The sequence below is a fragment of the Piliocolobus tephrosceles genome, chromosome 4 (genome assembly GCF_002776525.5).
Source record: "Piliocolobus tephrosceles isolate RC106 chromosome 4, ASM277652v3, whole genome shotgun sequence".
Lineage (NCBI taxonomy): Eukaryota > Metazoa > Chordata > Mammalia > Primates > Cercopithecidae > Piliocolobus > Piliocolobus tephrosceles.
The window spans coordinates 57,850,154-57,871,269 of record NC_045437.1 but is presented as its reverse complement, the minus strand read 5'-3'; the positions used below and the strand labels follow the sequence as shown (position 1 = coordinate 57,871,269).

The 21,116-nt window shown below is 40.2% G+C and overlaps 1 protein-coding gene and 1 pseudogene across 1 annotated transcript in view; one reads left to right on the top strand and one right to left on the bottom strand.

Moving 5' to 3' along the window:
• The window catches only part of ZSWIM6 (zinc finger SWIM-type containing 6), a 223,554-nt gene that overhangs the window by 53,833 nt on the left and 148,605 nt on the right, over positions 1 to 21,116 (top strand). The window lies entirely within an intron of this gene.
• Positions 15,389 to 16,611, bottom strand: LOC111541600 (annotated as a pseudogene).

The following is a 21,116-nucleotide window of genomic DNA, read 5'->3' as shown; positions in this document are numbered from 1 at the left end:
GCGCATAAATGCCATTTAAACATAGAGAAATCTCTTCCACCTTAAAAATAAAAAAGCCCTCCTTTGATACTGAACCTTTCTACCCCATTCTTACCCTCTGCCCGATTTTTTTTCATAGCCAAATTTCTTCAAAGAGTGATCACATTCACTTTATTTCTTCACCTTGTACTTCATTCATTCCATCACTCCACTGAACCTGCTAAAGATGCCAGTGTTGCTAAATTCAGTGGGCTCTTCATTCCTCATCTTATTTGACAACTCAGTAGCACTGAACACAACTGACCACTGTTTCTCATAACAGTCTTTACTGGACTTTGATAAATCAAGATCTGTTGGTTTTTCTCTTACCTCTTTGGTAACTCCAGTCTTAGTTAAGCCACCTTCTTCCCGCTTTCCTGGGCCCTTTTCCTACTCTTGTCTACTCTCAAACTACTATGTACCAGGTTCAAGTGTTCACTTATCCTGAGCTCCAGACTCCTGTAGTCCACCTAGTCATAGGACATCTTTATTTATTTGTTACACTTGTGCCTCGGACTTAATTATTTTCCTTTCAAACCTGCGTTTCTCTCTTAGTTTCCTAGTTCTATAAATGACACCATCATTTATATCATTTCTGAGTTGTTCAAGTCAAAAAATTAGTAGTGTCTTATCATTTTTACCTCTTTAATATTTCTTTTTTCAGTTATTTAATTTAGATATGAATTAAGGCTTTTTGTGTTTAATTTGTAGGAAAATTTCTTAGAAAATTATAAATTATACAAGTCATACATGAATGTATTCTTATAAAAATAAAAATAGTATCTCTTTGTTACCCATAATTTTCACCTCCTTTATCCAGAACTAACCACTATTATCAGTTTGGTTGCATACTTCCAGAACTCTTTTTATTCATTTACATTAAAAGAATAAAAAAAAAATCTTATAGAGACGGAGTCTTAGTATGTTGCCCAGGCTGGTCTTGAACTCCTGGGCCCAAGCAATCCTCTCACCTTGGTCTTCTGAAGTGCTTGGAATTACAGGCATGAGCCACTGCACCCGGCTGTATTTACATTTAAGTACTGATTTATTGAAGCTTTGGTGGAATGTGTCAGTAACCACTGGGACTTTTTTTGGAGGGGGATTATTAGAACATTTTGACTACTAAAATTTCTTCTACTCAGTATTTCTTAAATGAATCCTTTCTTCATCATACTGCTGCTACCAATCCTACACTAAGTCTAGTAATCATGTCTGGTTCATTGCAGTAACTTATTTTCTCTATTTCTACCCTTGTCACCATGCAAATAACCCATCTTCTACATTGTTACCAAATGATCTTTAAAAATCAGCTAATGATCACAATCTTTTCTTGCTTAAAATCTTACTGATTTTTCACTATTCTTATGGGCAAAGTCTAAAATTCTTACTGTTGCCTACAAGACCCTTCATCATCTGGCCCCACCTACTTCTTTAATATCATATCTTACTCCCCTCACCCTTCAACAGGGATTTTTGTTTTGATATCTTAAGATTTTTAGCATTAAAATTATAGGGTGTGGTAGAAATGAAAGTTTAAAAATATTGCTTATAAAATTATTCTTCATTTTAATGTATTTATTCATAATTAGTTCACTATGCATATGTGTCAAATGAGATAGTTTTTGTTAGTGTTTACAAACTGTAAAATATTAATGTAAAATATTTTCTCTTTACTTTTTGTTCCCATCTTGCCTTTTGCTTTCATCTACTTGATGATAAAAGATACTATACATGTGGTAATAATTCTGTAGGAATGTTGGAGTAGAATGGACATGATTTTCTAATTTGGAATGTCCTTTGAATGGAAAATTAGAAAACAGTCCATAAAATAAACCATTATGTTAGGGGTGATATGTTCAGAAGAAAAGATTGCTTAGAGCCTTTCTGGATCATCTGTAGAGGTCTTTTTAAATTCTTTATGCCTGTATCTTTAGCTTCCATTTTAAGAAAACATATGGTGACCATAGAATTGTTTCTTATTTATATTTAATTTATGGGTAAACTCAGGGAATCTGCTATTTTAACAGTACTTTTGACATTCATATGTTTTTCATATAGCCCTTCTGTCTGTAGGAGGGAGGTTAGTGCCAAACACCATTATTACCTGTGAGGAAGACCATCATCTTGTGATTGGACCCATACTAATATGAAATATGAATGCTCTGGTTGAGCCATGAATCACATCATTTGTATTTGGTGGAGCAAAATTGCCAGCTATAATATTAGGGCTGTTTCTTAAAGGTAAATAAGCTCCCTGAATTTGTCTGTAAATTGGAAGTAACTCCAGTGAAAATGCCCACAGGAATTTTTTTTTTTTTGGCTTGACAAATTAAGGCTAAAATTAATATAGAAATGAGCATACAATAATAGGAAGACTATGAAAAAGAAGAGTAATGAGAGGTGGGACCAAGTCTATAAGATATTAAAGGATAGTAAGCTACAATAATTAAAACTGTGTGAAGGCACATGTATAGATCTAGATCAGTGAAATAAAATATGAAGACAGGAAATTTGAGACCGCAAAACACACAGGACATGATAAAAGTGGCATTTTAAATCAGTGAGGGAATTTATTCAAAGGGTGTTGGGATAACTGGGTAGCCATCTGGAGAAAAATAAAGTTGGATCTATAATTTATACCTCCACCAGAATGAAATTTAAATGGATCAAGCTTTAAATTTAAAAGGCAGAGTCACAAAAGGAATAGAACTAAGCAGAGGAGAAAACTTCTATAGTTTAGAATGAAGCATTTTTTTTTTTCTTGACATAAAACCCTGAAGCAATGAAAAAAATAACTTTCATAAGTTAGACTGTATAAAAAATAAAAGATTTTGCATATTTAAAACTACCACAAGCCACTTTGGGAGGCTGAGGCTGGCGGATCATGAGGTCAGGAGATCGGAGACCAGCCTGGCCAACATGGTGAAACCCCATGTCTACTAAAAATACAAAAATTAGCTGGGCGTGGTGGCACACACCTGTAATCCCAGCTACTCAGGAGACTGAGGCAGGAGAATCGCTTGAACCCGTGAGGCAGAGGTTGCAGTGAGCCAAGATCACGCCACTGCACTCCAGCCTGGCGAAAGAGCGAGACTTCGTCAAAAAACAAAAACAAAAACAAAAACAAAAACCCACAAGTAAAGTCAAAAGACAAGTTTGAAAAATGTTTACAGCTCCACAAAGATAGACAAATTTCCTTCATGTATGAAAAATGTCAACAAACCAATAAAAAGACTTAACAATTCAGTAGAAAAATGGACAAAGGACAAATATGGAGATTCACAGAAATGAGAGATAAATGTACAAGATGAGAAGGTGAGGTACTCACTTGATTTATAAGAGAAATGAAAATTAAAACTACACCAGATGCCATTTTTTAAAAAACCTATCACATTGATAAAAATAAAAATTTAGCAAGTTGTTAGCCTGAATGGGGAGATAGGTACTCAAATTTTGGATGGGAATGTAAATTAGGACAGTCTTTATGGAGTATAATTTTATAGAATCCATCAGATGTATAAATGCACAGAACTATATGACCCAACAATTTAACATCCATATTTTTATCTTATGCAAAACTGAAATGAAGAATGGCCAAGTTTTATTGAAGCTTTGTTAATAGTAGCAAAACATTGGAAACAAGTTAAATGTTCATTATAGAAGACTGGTTAAATAAAAATTTGTCCATCCAAGATGGAGTAGCATGCAGAATAAGGAAAATACTGATAGAGGATGATGTAGATATTAAATGGGGGGAAAAAAACTCCGCAAGGTGTAGAACAGTATGTCTATTTTGCTGCCATTTGAGTAGAAAGGAGAAAATACAGAAATATTTATATGTTGCTTATATATGCATACAACATTTGTGGATGTATTCTCAAGAAAATGATAACCTTAATTTACCTTGAGACAAACTGAGGGACAAGGATACCCTTTAATACCTTTTCAGATTTTTTTTTTTTTTTTTGAGACAGGGTTTCGCTCTTGTTGCCCAGGCTGGAGTGCAATAGCTTGACGTCAGCTCATTGCAACCTCCACCTCCCAAGTTCAAGCAATTTTCCTGCCTCAGCCTCCCAAGTAGGTAGGATTACAGGCATGCACCACCAAGCCCAGCTAATTTTGTATTTTTTTAGTAGAGACGGGGTTTCTCCGTGTTGGTCAGGCTGGTCTCGAACTCCTGACCTCAGGTGATCTGCCCACCTCGGTCTCCCAAGGTGCTGGGATTACAGGCGTGAGCCACCACACCCGGCTACCTTTTCAGTTTTAAGCCATAGTAAAAATTACATGAAATTGGCCTGGGCACAATGGCTCACTCCTGTTATCCCAGTGCTTTAGGAGGCTGAGGCAGGAGGATCACTTGAGGCCGGGAGTTCCAGACCAGCCTGGGTAATGTAGCAAGAGCCCGTCTCTACGGGAAGATAAAAATTTTAGCTGGGTGTGGTGATGCGTGCCTGTAATCCTAGCTACTCAGGTGGTGGAGGTGGGAGGATTGCCTAAACCCAGGAGTCAAGGCTACAGTGAGCTACTGTGATCATGCCTCTCTACTCCAGCCTGGGCAACAGGGCAAGATCCTGTCTCTGGAAAAAAAAAAAAAAGGAAATTAAAAAGATAAATAAAGAACAGTTTGGAAGTTAACATTAAGTCTGTATCTTCAGTTTATTACTTCAGAAATGTTTTTCTTACTGCAGTTTCAAGGCTAAACCTTGTGTAGGGAAACCTTTTTGTATCCTGGAAGCAATTTTTTGGATTTGTGAAGTGTTTTATTGCCTCTCTTTTCCTTTAAATCTTTATTGTCTAAACGATTGCACTGAAGTAGACTGTCATCTTAAAATTGTAGGGATTTACTTGTGGTCGAGTAATCCATTGCCTTTTACAGTTTCATTTTTCCAAAGGGTCTTTGGACGACTAGTTTTGAGTTGAAAACTGTATGAAGACAAAGAATTTAATACCACAAAGAAGTGAGGATCCTTTTTTCTAGTGCGTATTGAAAACAGCTCTTTTAGGAATTTTTCATTTCCATTGGTTTTTGTCTTATATATGTCTTTTCATGAGGGATAAATTATATTTGCATTCGCTGTTTATGGAGTATCAAGTAAAAACTAGAACAGAGCAGAATGAACCTTCCTATACAATGCCTTCCCACAAAAACAAACACCTCCCTCAAAAAATTTCTGCTCTGAACATGAAAGTGCTTATCTGCAGCTTGACGTTATTAGTATGTCTGAGTCCTAGGGTAGGTAGGAGATTCAGTTATTATCATTGAAAAGGAACTGAAAGTGTGAGCACTCTTTGAAAAAGGACTATTAGCAATGCAAATGCCAAGTTACATCTGATAGGCAAACTGTTAAGCCTGTTTGTGTGATATTTAAGGTGAGAAAATAGTTTTGCCTATTCTGTATGACTTTGAATAGCCTTGGGACTATTTCATTCTGTTTATTACTCTGTCTTCATACTAGATTTCTTTTTTTTTTTTTTGACACGGAGTTTCGCTCCTGTCACCCAGGCTGGAGTGCAGTGGCGTGATCACTGCTTACTGTAACCTCAGCCTCCCAGGGTCAAGTGATTCTCTTGCCTCAGCATCCCGAGTAGCTGGGATTACAGGCTCCCGCCACCATGCCTGGCTAATTTTTGTACTTTTAGTAGAGACGAAGTTTCGCCATTTTGGTCAGGCTGGTCTCGAATTCCTGACTTCAGATGATCCACCTGGCTTGGCCTCCCAAAATGCTGGCATTACAGGCATGAGCCACTATGCCCAGCCCACAGACAGTCATTAGTAAGTACACTCTTGTAGTAGTAGAGCCCCAGAAAGTTTTCCTAACAATTAACATCTGTGTACATTGGTTTTCTTGATAGACTTAACTCTAATTTTTGCAAGTACTAATATGTAGTATCCACTCATAGTTTTTAGGACAAAATCTGAGTATATTGGGTATATGGTATCAGCGTCAGTATTCATATGCAGCCTCAGAGTCCTTTCTGTGTGTCAAGTCAGGAGGTATAGGTGTAGGAAATGCTGATCCAGATAGGATTGTTTGGCACCTAGCAGGTACTTAAGAAATGTTTATTGGAAACTGTTAGCTTGAATCAAGGGAGATTATACTGTTATGCACTGGCCATTAAGTCTTCACTGTTGACTTTTGCTCTCTTTGGTTTTTATGCCAGAGATTGCTAACCCCTGGTTTAGAATTGTTACTACAAGCATAAAATCATTCATGGACCGGGTGAGGTGGCTCATACCTATAGTCCTAGGACTTTGGGAGGCTGAGACAAGTGGATTGCTTGAACTCAGGAGTTTAAGACAAGCCTGGGCAACATGGCAATACCGAGTCTCTAAAAAATACAGGCCAGGTGTGGTGGCTCACACCTGTAATACCAGCACTTTGGGAGGCTGAGGTGGGTGGATCACCTGAGATCAGGAGTTCGAGACCAGCCTGGCCAACATGGTGAAACGCTGTCTCCACTAAAAATTATAAAAAAAAATTAGCTGGGCGTGGTGGTGTGCGCCTGTAATCCCAGCTACTCTGGAGGCTGAGGCAGGAGAATCACTTGAATCCGGGAGGCAGAGGCTGTAGTGAGCCTAGATCCTGCCACTTCACTCCAGCCTGGGCAACAGAACGAGCCTCCGTCTCAAACAAAACAAAAACCAAAAAAAATTAGCCACATGTGGTGGTGAGTGCCTGCAGTCCCTGCTACATGTATTCATAAACACTTATTGTTCCTTGTAGTATGTAATATATTTGTAGAATGAGTCATTCTGGGACTCACTTTTTAAAGAATATTTTCCAAATTCTTTTTTAAAGTGAAAATTATCTTCAACATTTTTTTCCCTTATGACTATTGAATTTAAATAAGGCAAGGTACATCTAGCCTACACAGAACTCAAAGTGACATTATGCGTGTCATGGCTTCATATTAAAGGATGAATAAAAGTACATGCTTGCCTCAGTGGTGAGCAGTTGTCTGTAGTTTTATTTTGTTCTATTCTGTGATATGTGGCCACTTGTCTGTGGAAAACTAACATACAGTATATTACCTCTTTGATCATCAGAGTGATATATTTTTCCCTGTTCTTCAGCTGTAACTCCATATAGTCACCCTTTTGAATGCCACAAAAAGGGCTCTTTTTCCCTTTAGTAATTGAGGTATTCATGCAGTGTGGAGTGAATAGATCCCTCCATCACAGTGCATTATATAGTAGTTTTTTGTGTGGATACATGTAATACAATCCGTTCAAAACAAATGTAAAATTTACTAGGGCTTTTCATGTGGAAGTGGAATGCAGATCTCTTTCTTGATATAACAAATGAATTTAGTTGTAGCTAACATGTGTTATACTAGTAAAGATCCACCTGCTAAACTTTTTCTTTTTGGTTGAGCTATAGACAGTAGAGTGATACCGATACATGAGGAAAATGAGAACTGGAATGCAGGCGAAAAGCTAGTCCTTTCCAGATGAATGCAGCCAAGACTAGCATCATGTCCATCTGATAGACAAATGTGGCTGGTGATGGCTGGTCCTGCATGCTATCTCATGCATGCTGATGCCGATTCTCTCCACACATAGCTGTCAGTCATTTGGTGACAACATAGCCAGAAAATGCGTCTTTAATATTTTGGATTAGAAAGAGGCAATCCTTTCTACCTCAGTTTTTCTCTGATACTTTTTCAAAGGAATTAAGTGAGTAGTCTGCTGTTCCTTGGCGTGGCACTCCCATCAACATTTGTAATGTTAAGGTACATTTTTATTTATGATCAGGGACTCACCTAGAGTTACGTAGGAATTAGTAATAAAATTGGCTAGATGCTAATGATGCCAACAATTCTTTAATAATTTCTTCAGTTTTTCCAAAATATAGCAGTAAAGTCGTGATGCCTTATGGGTAGAAAGAAAAAGTTTGGGCTGGGCGCAGTGGCTCATGCCCATAATCCCAGCACTTTGGGAGGCTGAGGCAGGTGAACCACCTCAGGTCAGGAGTTTGAGACCGGCCTGGCCAACATGGCAAAACCCCCTTCTATTAAAAATACCAAAAAATTAGCTGGGTGTGGTGGTGTACTCCTGTAGTCCCAGCTACTTGGAAGGCTGAGGCAGGAGGATCGCTTGAACCTGGGAAGTGGAGGTGACAGTGAACTGAGATCATGCCACTGCACTCCAGCTTTGTTAACAGAGCAAGATTCTGTCTAAAAAATAAATAAATAAAAAAGAAAAAATTTGGTGTTTAGGGTGCATAGGGAAGTAGGTAGAAAATTAGGGAGCTAATTTATAGTAGGTTAAGATACAGGGTGTCCACAAAGTCAGAGAACAGGATGCTTTTAAATAACATGCTCAGTGTTATTTTCTTTAACTTCCAAACACCTTTCCAGGTGAAGTTCCTTTAATTTCAAATCAATGAATCTCATTCTCAACCTGAAAGTGGTACAATAAATACAGTGTCCAAAAAGTCTGGACACACAGGGAAAATTATGTGTTATTCAGTGATTATCTTACTTAAAAATGTAACCTGCATACTTTAAAAAATAAGTTTATTGTATGTTTATTGAATTTTCAGACACCCTGTATTTTGCTTCTATTTAGGATTTCCTTTCTTTTTAAGTTTCATGCATAATGCTAAAATAACTAGGTACAGTCAACAAAGAGACTAGGCAGCTGACAAGCAGCCTCCACGCCATTGGGTTAAAGATCTAGGCAGCCTGGAGGTGGGAGGATAATGAAAGGCAGGTGATGGGAGTGGGGCTGGCTTTCTCTTTACCTCCAGCAGCTGGCGGTAGTCATAATTGAAATCTTGATCTTATTTTGAGTAAAATAAGACCTGGAAAGGCTGCTAAATAACAATATTCTGTTAATACTTTTTTTAATTTTTTAGACGGAGTCTCGCTCTGTCACCCAGGCTGGAGTGCAGTGGTGCAATCTCAAGTCATTGCAACCTCCGCCTTCCTAGCTCAAGCAATTCTCCTGTCTCAGTTTCCCGAGTAGCTGGGACTACAGGCACATGCCACCATGCCCAGCTAATTTTTGTATTTTTAGTAGAGATGGGGTTTTACCATATTGGTCTGGTTGGTCTCGAACTCCTGACCTCAGGTGATCCACCCACCTAGGCCTCCCAAAGTGCTGGGATAACAGGGATGAGCCATCACACCTGGCCAGAACTTTTTCTTATATATGCTAATACCCTTTGGGATTGATTTAAGTAATAGGACATCTTATTTTTTTAAAATAAAAAACTTATGCTAACATCAGTAATATTTCTACTGAGAAAAACTACTTTCCTGATACCTAAGGATTCTGCCAGATAAAATGTTGCTTTCTTTGCTAAAACAGAGCATCTTTGATCTTTGCTGGTAAGAATTCTGAACTGAATAAAAGTTTTTAGAACATGCACGGTAGTGAAAAGTATACATAGCCCTTTGAGTCTGGGCAGGGAAGAAAGAAAATTCACAAAGGCTAAAGCAAGCCACCACTCTCATAAAACCTTATGAACGATTGAGTCTGAATTCCTGAGATTACAGGGTTTAGAAAATGTGAAGATGGATAGGCGACCAATTTGGCTTTAGTGAGAGTATTATTTCTGTTTGCTTGGATAAAACTCAGGTGCCGGTGGGGTGACTTTGAATGTTGATGGAATATTGGAACTTGTGTCCCCCAAACTGCTTAAATCTTAGATCTATTGGACCACATGTAAATGGCCTTCTTTTCATATTCACGTTTTTTTGCTCTGACAGCTTGTAAAAATCTTGGAGGAAACTCCTGCAGTCCTGGGGTTTGACTAAGTGGTCTGTGCAGCCCCTTCCATCTCTAAGGTGCAGTGCAGTCTGTCACTTCTAATGGCAGAACACCATGGACATGGGCAACACATATAGTGGGTAATGGTGTTTGGTATATTGTCTTCAAGAGGACAAATATTTTGAGAAAGATTTTCATCAAAAGTGGTAAAAGGGAAACATTTTAGAATCTAACGGAGTTCTCCCAAGCCAGCATGTACTCCTGGGTTGTCCAGGAAAGGCTCTGCTCACTCTTGAGTTTGATATCACCTTTATAGATGCCCATAGGTGAAGCTTAACTATTTCAGGGCAGCATGATAAATGAGAAAAATAATGAAAGGCATCTGATTTGACAGAAGGAGCACTTAATTTGTAGTTAGACCTGAGTTTAGATTCTGGTTTTAGCCCTTACTACCGTTGTGACCTGGGACCAGTTACTTAACTCCTGTGGGCCTCAGTTGCATTAATTGAGATAATTTGTTTCTAGTATCTTGGCCCCTGCATTAGCATTCTATCAATGTTAATGCTCTTTTCTCTTTCATTGTTTCATACTAGAATGCACATACTCTGTATAGCACATACTGTCTAACATAACCAGGCAGCGTAGTTTACTTGGCTTCTTCATTGAAAATCCATTCAGTTCTTTTGGGAGGCTTCCCTCAGCCCCTGTGCCCCAGGGTGTGCATAATCCTGCTAGCTATGGTGATGATGTCCACTTTCCTGGGTTTTACGGAGCAGCTATTGGCTCTCTTGTCTTTTGAATAGAGGCAAACACCCCAGACTGTTGGTGCCTGATTGGATTCGACTCATGGCCAGCTTTGGATGTGGGGTTTTCAGTGGGGTTCTTGCACAGGCTTAGGGGAGAGCCCTCCTGATAGTCACACTTCTTGGGGTGGTGGGCATAGGAGGGAATGGAAACAGTGGCACTGATGCCCAGCAGTTGGACTGTGCTAAAGATGAGAAATATTTGAGGCCTAATCTGCGTTTGGTTTTCATACGTTACATACTAATTAGGAACACATTTCAATGCTTTGAAGTTGTGAAAAGCTCTCCTGCATACATTCCAAATTGATGTTTCTCTGCCCTGGATATGCCATACATTTAGAGTACTACATCAGGAAAACACAGACTTCAGAAAGACCTTTGGTTTATCCCCAGTGCATCCGTGGACATTTCTTTTCCTGCTTCTGAGTAATTTGCCCTGAGTGATTTGCCTTTGCTTTGTACCTTCTTAGTTTTTTTCTCTCTCTGTTTAAACAAGGATTAATACTTCTTTTAATTGAACTGTGGCTATTTTACATGTATTGGTGATTGCAAAGCTTTTTGGAGCAGGTGTGGAGCAATGAATAGTCTTTTTAATTTCATTTTTTGATTTACATTTTTTTTTATAACCACTTCTGCAACAAATGGTGAAACTCCATGGCTACTCTCCTTTTCCGTCAATGGTTAATGGTTTTTCCATACTCCCCAGCTGCTTATCATGGGCACAGCTGACAAAACCAGAAGAGCCTTTCTAGTAAGGTGAGCTGAGCTGGCATTTGTGTAGGACAAAGGACTTTGGTAGAATTAGGGCTTTGACAAAGCGAACAAATGTAAAGGCAGCTGGAAACTTGAGTGTTGCTAATCAGGAATATATTTTGAGATTCTGAAGTTTCCAAAACATGTGTGTACTTAAGAAAAATAACCCAACAACTTGTGGGTTAATAGATTTTCCTGTTTTAAAAATCCCTTTGTGTGGGTTTTAAAGATGTTTTTCATACTTTTGAACAGTGTACTGTCTCAGAGAACATTACTAGCTCTCATTTTATTTTTGAGGCTCTTTATCCATGTGCTCCTGCCAAATGCCCTCTACCAACTCACTCATTTATGGGCCGGTTCCTTTATCTTTAGTTGTTAAGACTCTTTTCAAGGGAGCCTTTGCCTTTTGTTGTATTATTTATGATATTGAGAATGAGCACTATGTAGAGTTCAAAGGGACTTGTTCTGATTATTGAGAGTTTACTTCTCTGCCGGTAGTTGCTTATGTCAGAAAACAGCATTCTATGCTAGATTGGCCATCTGCTTTTGGGAGAAATCTACACTTTCCCCAGTCAGCAAATGGGTAATATCAGTAATAAGATACAGTAAATCGACTGCCCCAACCAAACAGCATATTTACATAAATTACCTGAAAACGAGGATTGTGTCCATTCCATGTTCTTTTCCATACCTCATGCTGATGAAGCTTACGATTATTTTAATTATCACCCCTGCACTAAATAAAATAATGGGATATTTCAAATGTAAGACATTGAGAAAAAGGGCCAAGTGTGGTGGCTCGTTCCTTTAATCCCAGCACTGTGGGTGGCTGAGATGGGTGGATTGCTTGAGCTCACGAGTTCGAGACCAGCCTGGGAAATGTGGTGAAACCCCATCTCTAGAAAAAAATTAGCCAGGTGTGGTGGTGTGCGCCTGTGGTCCCAGCTACTTGGGAGGCTGAGGTAGGAGGATCGCCACCTTGGCAAAACCCTGCCTTTACTAAAAATACAAAAATTAGGCTGGGCCTAGTGGCTCATGCCTGTAATTCCAGCACCTTGGGAGGCCAAGGCGGGCAGATCACCTGAGGTCAGGAATTTGAGACCAGCCTGGGTAACATGGTCTCTACTAAAAATACAAAAAAAAAAAAAAAAAAGCTGGGCCTAGTGGTGCCTCCCTGTAATCTCAGCTACTCAGGAGGGTGAGGCAGGAGAATTGCTTGAACCCAGGAGGCAGAGGTTGCAGTGAGCCGATATCACGCCACTGCACTCCAGCCTGGGTGACAGAGCGAGACTCCCTCTTTGGGAAAACAAAAACAAAAAAACACTTTCCTTCTACCTATGTTTTACAGAAGTGTTATTTTGCCCTTTCTCTCTCTCTCTCTGTTTTTGTTTTGTTTTGTTTTGTTTTGTTTTTTGAGATGGAGTCTTCCTCTGTTGCCCAGGCTGGAGTGAAGTGGCATGAACTCTGCTCACTGCAACCTCCGCCTCTCAGGCTCAAGTGATTCTCATGTCTTAGTCTCCTGAGTAGCTGGGATTACAGACACGCACCATGATGCCCAGCTAATTTTTGTACTTTTAGTAAAGATGGGGTTTCATCATGTTGGCCAGGCTAGTCTCAAACTCCTGGCCTCATGTGATCCACTCACCTCAGCCTCCGAAAGTGCTGGGATCACAGGCATGAGCCAGCGCACCTGGCTAAGTGCTGCTTTCTAAATCAGTTGTGCGTTTGTGATAGTCTGTATCTATCTAGATACAGTTCTAGATAGACTCTAGAACTGTAAGGCAAAGCACTTAACACATTAAACACTATGAGTAAATGTAAAATTAGTTTGAATTAGTGGCCTGTCAAAACTATCCTTTGAAAAACAAAACAAAAAACCTACAAAACCGTCTCTACTTTCTCCTTTTCCTCTTAGAAGTTGGAACAGTTCACATTTCAAAACCTTGCTTGATTTCTTTAAAAACCTTGAAAATACTCACATCAAGTGCCACATACTGTTATAAAGGCTTTACATGTATTAATTTATTTAAAACTTCCAACAACCCTGTGAGATAGATAAACTAAGGCACAGATATTAAGTAATTTGGCTTTGGTCACACAACTAATAAATGGCAGAGCTAGTATTTGCACACACAGTGGCTCAAAAATATCTATACTCTTAACTACTTTGCTGTGTCGTGACAGAGCTTTGAGTTTTCTTGTGTCAGAATTGTGGCTATGGGCATTTTGCTGCAAGGAAACCTTAAAATGGAGATCCATTCTGTTTGCATCCATTGTTTGAAGTAGGAACAATTATGAAATTGGACAAGTTGATAAAATTGTGGAATTTTGAACTTAGTTCGTTAGTCATCAGAAGGACTTTGCCTTTAACGTGGTTTTCGAATATTCTAGATCAGTGTTTCTTTATTCTTTGTAACTTAAAGATCTGTAAATGCATCTTGGTGTACTGGGACACATACTTGCAAACTCCTTCGGGGAGAAGAAATGAGAGAAGAGATGAAAACTGCTGAAAGTTACCATGTGTCAGTGGAATCTTGATTTGTTCTTTCACCTTTGAGGGCACTCTGTGGGGCTTCCTCTCACCTAGTTGGGGCTTATCTTTTTAGGAAGGTGTTCCCTCACCAGAGGCTTGTTTTCATGGTACCACGTTCGTATCCTGAAGTACAAGTATACTGTACTTTTCTTGAAGCTTTAAGAATCCTGTAGCTTGGCTGGGCGCGGTGGCTCACACCTATAATCCCAGCACTTTGGGAGGCCGAGGCAGGCGGATCACAAGGTCAGGAGTTCGAGACCAGCCTGGCCAACATAGTGAAACCCTGTCTCTATTAAAAATTAACCGGGCATGGTGATGGGCGTCTGTAATCCTGGCTATTTGGGAGGCTGAGGCAGGAGAATTGCTTGAACCTAGGAGGTGGAGGTTGCAGCCAGCCAAGGTAGTGCCACTACACACCAGCCCAGGCGACAGACAGTGAGAGACTCAGTCTCAAAAAAAAAAAAAAAAAAAAAAAAGAATCCTGCAGCTTGACAGAAAAGCTGGGAAAGCGAGAAAGTCTTCAGTGATTCAAGGTCTAAATGCATTTGGAAATTATCACGTGAACCAAAAATTCTTGAATCTCGGAATACAATTTTGACAGATTTATTATCTGTTCAATGTCTGTTTGCTCTGTCTTTGTGTTGGTCTTCCTGTGCAACTGTCAGTGTTGTCAGTAGAGGTTACAGCAGGCCACAGATGTATCTTGATGAGGACATGCTGGGCAGAGAATAATTTCTTAGCCACGTGCTATATATGCATGAGCCTTGATGTACAAAAGAGTGCATGTAGTTTTTGATCTGGGAATGAAAAAAACAGGTTCCCTGACCAATCTAGGGAATTTCTGTAATGAGAACGTGTCATTAATGACATTTCCTGAGGGCATCTGCAGCATGAGACAGAATAGAATTTTTCTTTCTTTTTTCCATTTGCTATAGAGTCCCTTTCTTCATCTTCATTCATATCTCCTTTCCTTTTCTCTGTCAGCCTGCCTGCTTATCTGCCTGGCAGCCAGTCTGCTTGTCTACGTATGCATCCCACCTTCACAAAAGTATTCATAAGCAGCTAGTCTGCTGTAATGACATTGTGACATTTCAGAGTAATCTACCATACTTGTTTTTAAAAATTCATTTTTTTCTGTGCTATTTATTTTGACTAAGAAGGTTGCTGTAATTAACTCATACTTTTTAATACTCTTGTGCCTTTTATAAGGAATAAAATTACTAGAATTCAGAAATAATGTAACTAGCATTGTACTCAAGTCATAATTTTTTAAGATTAGATACGTTCAGATGCCTTATTCCCCCAATATTAAATTTGAATCTATGGCAGAAATATTTTTGGTGTTTCCCAAAATATTTTTAAAGTGAAAATGTAAGTTCTTATTTGCTTGCACTGTCTCTTCCCTGCTCCTTCTTGAATTTGCCCCTTGCTCTGGAGAACCCACAAAAGAGAAAATTTTTGTGAATGAGCATTGTCAGAATGCTATCTCAAAAATGGTATTTTTTTTTTTCTAGTGGAAAATAACGTTTAAGACCCCACAAACTGCAAAAACCGTTCCTGGCATTAAGCTCCTTCTTCCTTTGCAATTCAGTCTTTCTTGAGTGGTCCCATGAATGCTGTCTTCTCCTGCATGGTCTGGAAACAGTCATGGCCAAACTTGGAGGTGGTGTCAGTGAACTTAAAGGTCAGTCTTCTCCAGAGCCTGCCGTTCAGTCGGCACTGGCAAGGACTTGCGAAGGGTGAGTGAGCACTCGCTTCTTGGTGTCCACCACACAGTCTTTCAGCATGATAAAGTCATTGGCCACTTCACCATAGTGGACAAAGATACCCAGAGGGTGGCTTGTCAGACAGGTCACAGTCAGTGGAGGCACTGTTCTTGATCTGTTTGCTGTCCTTGATAAAGGATCCCTGGCTGATCTTACAGATCTTGTTGATCTCAGTGCAGTGATGGTAGCCTTTCTGCCAAACGCGTGCCACAGGGAAGGCCACAGGGGCAGGATACAGGCCCCAGTACAGGCCACCTGGCACAGGCCTCAGTGGGTCTTGCGGGGCAGCTTCTTGGTGTGCCAGCGACTGGGGACCCCTTTGTAGCCTTTGCTCTTGGTCATCCCGATGACGTCGATCATCTCGTCCTGCCCAAACACTTGGTTCACAGGTACCTGCTACTCGAGCCTCTTGCAGGACCAGTCCAGCTTCTTGGCCATGGTGCCTCGCTTCACCTGGATCTCCATCAGGTGGGCCTTCTTCTGGCGTGGAGGAAGCAGGCACATCTGGGTGTGGGCAATGCCGCGGATGAGTTGGCAGTACTTCTTCATGCTGCTGAAGTCCCTCTCCAGGTGCTTCTTGCTATCCTCATCCTGACATTTCTTGTAGTACTTGGTAAAGGCCTTCTTAGATTTATGCCAGTTTTTATAGAAATGCCTCTTGCATGCATCACTGATGTGCTCAGCCAAGACGATCTTGAAGGTCTGGAGGCCTGGAGGGGTTTCCACGTAGCCCACAATGCCCACAACCACCATGGGTGGTGTCTCCACAATGGTCACAGCTTCTACTACCTCCTTCTTGTTCATCTTGGATCCTGGCCTGTCAACTTCCTGCACGATGTTGGTCATGCCAGCCTTGTATCCCAGGAAGGCTGTGAGGTGGACCAGCTTGGAAGGGTCATCCTTAGGAAAGCTCTTCACCTTCCCATGATGCTTGCTGCTGTGCTTCTGAGTCAGGAAGCCGAGGGACCCATGTCTGGGAGTGGAGAACTTTCTGTGAGACATCACGCCATCAAATCCCGCCGGTAGAGCAAAGAATGGTATTTTCAAAAGTTTTTGAGCCAGGGATCCTCTTTGCCATCCAGTGGGCTTTTACAGGTCTACCTTCATTTTGCATATATTTTCCTTCAAGACTCTATTTCCCTCATAGACTGGCATGCATTCATGTTTTGACATTGAAAATTTGATGAAGTACTTCTTCCAGATAGAACTAAGAAACTGTGAAATTGATAGGGTGACTGGAGTGTTATGTGAGATATCTTTATGTATAGATACTCTAACTTTCAATGTTGTGTTTTCTAGTAGTGTTGATGAATTTGCAGTGATAAGTCTATAGCTTACTGCTGATTTCTCTAGTATTGGAGAAAGATGGAAAGCAACACATGGTAGTTGCGTCCAAACTGGCTACAGACATTCATCTATATACCTTTTTCTTCCGTATCTTTTATCCTGTAAAGTGGCGTTCGTGATGAATATGCCTGTTCTGGAGTATGTCTTTAAAAATTTTTTTTAAATGATTATGTGAAAATCTATCTTTCTGTAGGGAATTCAGGCAACATAGAAAATTGTGAAGGAGCAAAAATCACGGTTAACAGTTTGGTCAGACAGGAGTTGTCACTCTTAACAGTTTGATAATATGCGTGCATGGGCGCCCACATGCACATACCAAAACATACACACGTGTCATTCTCATGATACAATGTGAGTGAAATTGTATAACTTCACATTCTGTTTACCAGCATTTATATATATATGTGTGTGTGTGTGTGTGTATGTATATATATGTGTGTGTGTGTGTATATATATATATATATAGAGAGAGAGAGAGAGAGAGAGAAATGGAGTTTCAGTGTTGTTGCCCAGGCTGGAGTGCAGTGGCGTGATCCCAGCTCACCGCAACCTCTACCTCCTGGGTTCAAGTGATTCTCCTGCCTTAGCCTCTCAAGTAGCCGGGATTACAGGCATGCGTCACCACCCCCAGCTAATTTTGTATTTTTAGTAGATACAGGGTTTCTCCATGTTGGTCAAGCTGGTTTCAAACTCCCAACCTCAGGTGATCCACCCACCTCGGCCTCCCAGAGTGCTGGGATTACAGGTGTGAGCCACTGAGCCATCGTACCCAGCCCATCAGCCTTTATTTTTTAACTCAATACTTTGGCTATTTTCCCATGTTAATGAATATGATCTAAAAATGGCCATGTTGTGTTCATATATATATATAAAATCTGTTTCTCAATACCTTTAGTATTTAGTTTTTCACTAGTACGAACAGTTCTACAGTAAACATATTGGTGTATTCATCTTGCCCACTTACATTCTGAGGGCAAATTTCTAGAAGTAGAATTGCTTATAAAATTTTATTTTACATATAGTTATGCTTTATAGGAATATATTGAGAAATGTTTAAGTTTTTATAGTCAGCACTCCTAGAAAGCTGATAATTTGTGCCTTTAAAAACCTACTTTTAGTCCAGGCATGGTGGTGCATGTCTGTAATGTCGGCTACTCAGGAGGCTGAGGCAGGGGAATCAGTTGAACTGGGGACGCAGAGGTTGCAGTGAGCCAAGATCACGCCATTGCACTCCAGCCTGGGTGACAGAGCAAAACTCCATCTCACAAAAAAAAAAAAAATGTACTTTTAGATGGAATGTACTGTGCATCCAGTAGGGCAGAAATCATTCAGATCACTAGACCGACCAAGGGTTCTTGGGTCTGGTTTTTTGTAACTGTTTTTGTCTTCTTCTTTACCTCTTTTCTAAATATGCTGCTTTTAATCTACAGAGGACTTGGAAACAATATAACCAACCTTATTATGTGATGTATACAGTAGAAGCAAGCAACCCCCGAGTCAAAGTATGTGGAGTGTGCTAGTGGTAGGGGTGGGATAGGAACATTGTTGGCTGGTTGAATTTTGCATAGGTAAGGACTTTATTTTAGTTTGGGGAATATTTATATTGATGCTGTGTTGGATTAAATTATTTCTGTTACAGAGCAGCCATTTACTGATGAATGTAGGAGATAAAGTCATATAAATTGAGATAAAAGGCAAGCTCTTATGATTAAAAGAAAATTCCCATCCCTTAGGTTGCACCAGTAATCCCAAGAAGTACTGGTGCAGTGTCTGCCTCCTTACTCTTTCCTTGTCTGGCACATCCCACTTGGAGTGCTCCTTTTTGGGAGAGTGTGCCCTTGTCTCTGGACGTGTGCCCTGGGATGTCAGGCAGTGTCTTCTCCAGGGCTGGGAGTGAAGATTCAGGCAAGTCCTGACTGCTTACAGCCCGGCACCCCCAGAATGGGAAGCATTACCTGGCCTGCTAAGCAATATTAATTCTTCCTCCAGTATTGACTGTTTGATTTATACCAGCACTGGGTGAGCCCTAGGAATTCAGAGCTGACTCAGACCTTTTTCCCATCTTCTTGGGGCTCACTGGATGGAAAGTAAGATGACTTCAAAGCATGTAACTTGATTGACAGCACATTAAGTACCCTCTGAATGGTGTGTATGGTATATATGAGGGGGAAATTATCAATTCTTCCTGGGGATCTGTGAAGTTGTCCAAAAGAGAAAGGGACACTTAGATTCAGTAATGGCAAATGAAAGGAATTAGCAAGGCAAATACTGTTAGGAGGGCTTACAGGTGGTTGGCCAGAAAAGGGGGTATGGAAAGGCATTCTAGGCAGCAAGTAAAGCTTGTGTAAAAATGTAGGAGTGTGAAACAGTTATCCCCTTTTTCCAATTCAGATTCTGCACAGCTGCTACAGTGAGTACCAAGTGTTAGAGGAGGGTGGTGCAGGCGAGGAGATGGTAGAAGCAGGTCAGACCATAGTGGACCTTGTGTGCCATGGTGAGGAGTTGAACTTGATCCTCTGGGGACAGAAGACTGCCATCATGAGGCTTTAATTAGCTCTGCACTTTGATTTATGGGCACAGTCATGATTGATGAACAAAATGATAGCCCATTGTGCCCATTTTGGGGAGTTATAAAGTCACTTTTATAAGTTAGGGGATGTGTTAAGCATTAGTACCAGAGGGGGTACATTTATAATGCAACTCGTCTTCCCTTCAGTGCTCTCATGGCCTGGAAGGTGAGCAGAAAGAATCCTTTAATAAAGGGGGCACAATTTCAGTCAGATTGTGTAATTTCTCCGTGCTAAGATGGCTTCTCTAGGTGGTCCAACCAGGTGAAGGTACAAAGGTGTATTAGTGGGGGGCACTGGGTGTGTCCTTGCCCGGTCTTGCCTGACAGCCCAAGACAGGACAGACAGCAGGCTATGTAAAGAGTTAAGAGCAGTCTTTGTGCAGTGCAAAAAACGGCCATTTGCTATGCATTGATTTTTTTCCCCCCATTCATACCTGTACACAGATATGGATCTATCAGGGTGCCATTTTTGAATACTGAGTTAAGCAATGTCAGAGTTAAGATAAAAATCAATGGTTTAATTGATTAAATGAGCACAGGGCTACACACATGATGATAGCTTAGTAACTTATTTTTTAAAAACATGAGTTTAAAACAAAATGGATTTCAAAAATTGAAAAACACTTGGTTAAAAATCTCTGTCTTTTGATATATCAGGAAAGATTAATGTTTATAATTTCTAATTTATAAATTAAGACATTCTGTTCACTTGACCTTTTAAGCAAAGTTTTATCAGTAAGCCACAATAGGCCATGAACTACATTAGTTATCTGATATTAAAGTGTTCTCAGAGAATTTATTTTCCTACAAAATTATTCAGATGGAGTAAAGAAAATTGCTTTACTCAGTCGGGGTTGGGGTGTAGTGGGCTGTTGACTTTGAATACTTTATTAGGCTCTACATTTTTTTTTAAATGGGAGGTATTGATTTAAGGTATTCTAAATCATTTATTAGATCAGTATATTGCTTAGAAACTAAAAGATCGGGAGAGTTTGTGCTTCTGTACAAGTCTACAGATAAACCGAGATTGGAAAGTACAGTCTGGTGTTTGGATGCAGGCATGATCTTGGGCAGGGTGAACCAGAAGGCTGGGTTTGGCTTCTACTTACACCACCACTGCTAGCTGTGGGCTTTGAATCTATTACTTATCTTTATCACCTTCATCTTCCTCATTTGTAAAATTATCCCAACAACATGTAACCTTCCTGACCGTGCATATTTATTTTGAGAATTGAATGTTTTTTGGCCAGGTGTGGTGGCTCACGCCTGTAATCCCAGCACTTTGGGAGGCTGAGGCGGGTGGATCACAAGGTCAAGAGATTGAGACTATCCTGGCCAACATGGTGAAACCCCGTCTCTTCTAAAAATACAAAAATTAGCTGGGCATGGTGGCGCACACCTGTCGTCCCAGCTACTCGGGAGGCTGAGGCAGGAGAATTACTTGAACCAGGAGGCGGAGGTTGCAGTGAGCTGAGATCATGCCACTGCACTCCAGCCTGGCAACAGAGTGAGACTCTGTCTGGAGGAAAAAAAACAAAAACCAAAAAAAAGGGAGAATTGAATGTTTTCATTCAAACGTGAATAAAACATTGTATTTAACTTGGAAATT